Below are 5,035 nucleotides of genomic sequence, written 5' to 3' on the forward strand. Positions count from 1 at the left end.
TTTTTTACATATAATGAAACTTTAAACCTCATTTTTATCATTTTTCCTATAATTCTCAAACTCACTAATCTTTTCACCCAAATTACATAAGAAGAGCTAAATAAATATTAGCCTGGGGAAAAAAATGGCTTTATATTTGGCAATGTTAAGACAAATTCTACTATATTGTGTTGAAAGGTCTCATTCTCAATTTTTTCCAGTCTGTGGACAATGACAGCTTCTTCTGCTGAATAATTTGGATTACCACCTGAATGATTACAAAGGGCTGCAATGCCATAGCCATAATCTTTTTTATCTTTGTCAACTATACATGCTTTACTGCTTTTATCAGGAGGCAGATCGGTGGTCTAGGATTAAATTTAAAGAGAGCACAAAGGAGCTTATCATTTTGTGTGGCTTATTAGGCAATAATTAGATGCCATTTCTAATTAATGCAGGAAGCAGAATAGACCACTGCATTTTAGCCATTAAAGATTGAATTTTAGGCCAACTCAAATTATTTCGTGACTCTAGGCAAACATTACCAATAATAAAGAGGAAATTATTATTCTCCCAAGGGATTTCCAGTCATTTCTAATTGCATCAACACCCTGGCATGTGGCCTAATACTCCAATCCTTTTTCCCAACTGGCCATTCTCACTCTGTCCGCATGGGGCAAGAGATATCACCAGTCCCCTAGGGACGATAAAGCATCTACTCCGTTCTTTTTCTGTGGCCAGCCTCTTTGGTTCCAGGCCGGGGTTCTTTGTGGTCACTACTGTCCCATTTAACTATTCTCACCCATTAGTCCTGCCCCACAGAAGTTTACTCAGGAGGCCCAATCTGACATTTGGAAACACACATTGAGTTGTAACCTCCTTTTCCTTCACTTTTCCTTTGAAGATTAGGGCATCGATCTGGCATTTTCTTTTTCACTCTGAGCCTCTGATAGAAGTTGAGTGATTGAGCTGCCTTCAGTTCTGAGGACTAGACACTTAGCCGTACATGATGCAGAGATAAGAGTGTGAAGATGCACAGAGAAGGCTCTTCTACTGTTATTGATAGTCTCGTGTTCAACCAGAGGACTTCATTATTTGTTTTAAATTACTTGCTTCAAAAAATAGTTTTTTTATATTACATTATGGTTATATCATCACAAGAAAAAAGGGTTCAGAGCCAATAGTGTCTCAGTTCTTTACTGGCATTGATAAATCATGGGAACAAGGAATCTATAATTTTAATTAATATTATATTTCCAGGGATAAGAATAACAATGTTCTGATCTGCTTCATAGCTATTTAAATGTCCCATGGAATGCTGAGTGAGAACGAAGACCAGAACAAAGAGTGGAGACATTTTCCCTCCACACTGAAAATTGAATCGTTTTTGTAATTGCATCCTGATGCGTTCTGTGGTTTGAGAATCAAGGAATTTTTTGAAATTTAGCTGATTTAAGTTTGTTTCCTTTGCTTTTGACCCAAAAGCAAAATGCTGGAAAATTTCTGACAAGACATTTAAAAACAAACAGACAAACAAAACAAAACCCTCTTTTCACAGGATAGGAAATCTTGCCAAAAAGACACAAGAGCTCGGAAGTGAAGAGACCTCAGGCTTCCCTCTTCATAAACTTTGGTATCAGCAAGAAGGAATAAGTAGTGCCTGTTAATGCATTTCATAAGAAAATATGCTAGTAGAATTTCTACCCGAAAACTGGAGGAGGGAGGGGGGCTTATGAAACTGGGGCAAGCTGACCCAGGAACTAGACGTGCCTGAAAATGAATGTAAAATTTCAGTCACACTACACAGTGATTTGAAGCAGTTTAGGTTAGTTTCAAGGCATCCATTTGTGCCTACATAGATTTAGTGGACTCTTGTTTCAAGGGGTATTTTATTGTTAACTTCCCAAAGTCCACAATTGGTATAAAATCATGGTAAAGCCTATTGTTTTAAGAAAGAATTTTTGTTTTCATAGGGATGTAAGCAATACTCATTTGTTTCAAGCTCGGTCTGTAGGAAGCATTTTATATTTGTTAAATAAATGGAAAAATATCATGTGCATCAACTAGTAAGTTTATAACACAAAATTATATGCTTTTAAGTGTTTTCGAGTCTATAAAGCATTTGAACTTATCTCATGTGATCCTTGTAATGACCATGAGAGAGATAAGGTACATAAGGCAGGTGCCATTAGGCCACTTTTGTAGACAAGCAATTTGAAGGTCAGGAGGGTCAAATGATTTGCTTCTGGAAGGGGCTGGCTTCTTGGGCTAGTGACCTGTATAGTCGCACAGGTTCCTGCACACTGAAGAGCTCTGCACTTGATATAATGCTTTGTCATTGCCATTTTTAATTTTTAAATAATTTTTGAACAAGGTGCTATGTATTATCTGAATCCAAAATTACGTGGTTTTTTTTCAAATAAATTCAGAATTCTAAAACCAGTGGTATAATACATTAAAAAAAAAAAGGCTAACAAGTATTGAAAGGATATCTTAGAGTGTATGAGGATGGGTTACTAAGAAAGAAGGGCAGATTTGTATCATATGCGGAGAGAACTGAAGCACTTGATTCGGGTTACACAGGTTACTTAATCCCCTCAAACCCCAGCTTTCATGATGGCAAGAGGAGAATTATAAATAGTAATGGTTAGTTTATGTAAATTATTAATGTAGTAATTGCATTAGGAGGAAGTATGTTATTTATCTATGACATGAAATGGCTTAGTAAGTGATAGCCCCCAAAAAGCAATCAAGCTTTCTATATTTGGATTTAAAGTTAGCGTAGTGTATAGCTAACTGAATTCACAATTCCTATCACCCATGTGGCTGGGTGGTATCCCTGTGTCAGGCCCAGAAGTTGTCAATAGCAAAACCCCAAATATGGTTTCCATTTTCTGGGATGAGTAAGTGAAGCTCATTGAATACTGTTTATAGAACATAAGACTCTTTTAGGATTGATCGTCATAACATAACTATGAATAATAGTGATTTTATTTCTATCTGAACCTGATTACCTAAGAGGAACAGGGAAGAAGACATTATGTTTTCATTTTTGTTTTTGTTTTGGGGGGAGGAGGGCAACAAACTAGAAATATCAAGCTCTGCCATCAGTCAGAAACAATTCAATTCAGACATCACCGTCCATAAGAGCAGCATCACTTCTAATGATAAGATTGACTCTTAAATTGTGATGAAATGTCACTAATGAAATAAATAATTTGGCATTAATAAAAGAAACACATGATATCGTTATAGAGAGAAGAGGCTGTGACCCAGTGGAAACAATACAAATGTCCAAAAGTAAATATGACAATAATATAGGTAACACTTAAAATCCTAAATGGATTAGAAACAATATGAATTTATTCGTTTTATCATGACAGATATTGTTGTTGGTAAAAATGGGAAGCAGTAACTGGGTGTAAGTGGACTCTTGAGTGCATTTTTATTTTTACTTTTATCACAATATTTTCCCTTCTTTCCTCCCTTCTTTCTTTCCTTCCTTTCTTTCTTTCTCCTTCCCTTCTTATCTTTTTCTTTCTTTCTCCCTTTCTCTTTCTCGCTCTCTCTCTCTCTCTCTCTCTTTCTTTCTTTCTTTCTTTCTTTTTTCTTTCTCTTTCCAACCTGTCATATAAGATTTAAGGCATTACTATGATAGAAATAATAAAGAATAGAAAGTATTAATTTAATTCCTTTAAATTCTTCAAGTCAATATTACAGAGCTATTATATGAAAGGCACTGTCTAGTCATAGGTTTGTATCATCAAGTCACACAAGAGAGACACATACATACAATTAACTATAATACAGAGCAGTGTGTGGTAAGTTCTATAATGGTGGAGATACAGAGGAGATAGTGATTAATTTATCAATTACAAAAGTACTGAGGTTTCCATTTCCCACTATTGCAGTGGGAGTGGGAATTATGAAGACATTAAAATTGATTTGGAACTGAGAAAGCATTCTATTATTGTATGGTACTATTTATATAGGATATTACCATTTTTAATTGATATTAAAATGCACAATCTTCCACAGTTTAACATCTCTGCAATCAGGATGCATCATTCAGACCACGAGATGTCATTGTCGAATAGTAGCCACTTTTCAGTGATCATAGCATAACGATTCCTCTTCAAGTTGATGGTGTCTTTGATACAGTGAAATAGAATAATCATCATGGACTTTTAACCACTAACTGAATTTTAAAGCAGAAATGTGGAATAAGTTCTGCAAATTAATAATCTCATCTACATTTCTATGAAGTGAGCCTTTAGATATTTCCCTGCTTTGGTTACCAGCTATTCCCACTTCCTGAATATTCATTAGATCAGGGAAGGTAAATGTGTATGCCACAGGAACTGGGAGGTGGTGTAAAAGCATAAAGCTGTTAAGGGGACCACAGGCCTTCTCTAAAAGACAGTTGCTATTCAGGTCGTACCAACTGCTGCTGGGTACAGGTTAAAAATTAGTGTTGCCAGATTTAAGAGAAGCTGTAAATCTGAATTTTTTGATGAAATGTCGTAATATTTAAATGTTGCCAAGACATTCAACATATTAAATGACCCAGTGCAGGCCAAAAACATATCTGTGTGCTCAATAAGCTACTAGCTTTGCTTCTGCTAAGTCTCTTGTTGAAGGAGTGATCGTACTGATTTCTAATCATTTTGATTTCATAATATTAAATGCTAAATGTCGCTGAATGCCAATGACAAGACTAAGTCACAGCTGGGAGAGATGAAATCTCTTCCTCGTCTGTATCAGCCATCTGGTACAACTCTCTGCCACATGAATCCTTTAGAAGCAGCAGTGGGGGTAGTTTCAAGGCATGTAATCTAAAATGGGTTAGTTATTTTGTCCTAAAATATGAATGTTTGATCATCTATTCAGCAGGAAAAATTCTTGGGCACAGTGTTTTGACATAATAAAATTATATCTCATGCTTCAAAATTCCTTTCTTCTCCAAAAACAATAACAAAAGCTGTTGATGTTTTAAAAGCTGCCTAGAATACCAAAGAATTTCTTAATTCTGCTCTTGTAGATTTATCATTTGCTA

General features: G+C 35.6%; 1 protein-coding gene across 2 annotated transcripts in view; it reads left to right on the forward strand.

Annotated features, from left to right (window-relative positions):
• The window catches only part of CAMK4 (calcium/calmodulin dependent protein kinase IV), a 188,841-nt gene that overhangs the window by 86,154 nt on the left and 97,652 nt on the right, over positions 1–5,035 (forward strand). The window contains exon 1 of one of the 2 annotated variants that reach the window (XM_023533629.1): positions 4,343–4,347. The exons of the other annotated variant lie outside the window; for it this stretch is intronic. The gene's annotated coding sequence lies outside the window, so the exon portion shown is untranslated. Of the gene's footprint in view, positions 1–4,342; positions 4,348–5,035 lie in introns of those variants that run through there. 2 annotated transcript variants of the gene reach the window in all.

Source organism: Pteropus vampyrus, unplaced genomic scaffold, assembly GCF_000151845.1.
Source record: "Pteropus vampyrus isolate Shadow unplaced genomic scaffold, Pvam_2.0 Scaffold106, whole genome shotgun sequence".
NCBI classification, from domain to species: Eukaryota; Metazoa; Chordata; class Mammalia; order Chiroptera; family Pteropodidae; genus Pteropus; species Pteropus vampyrus.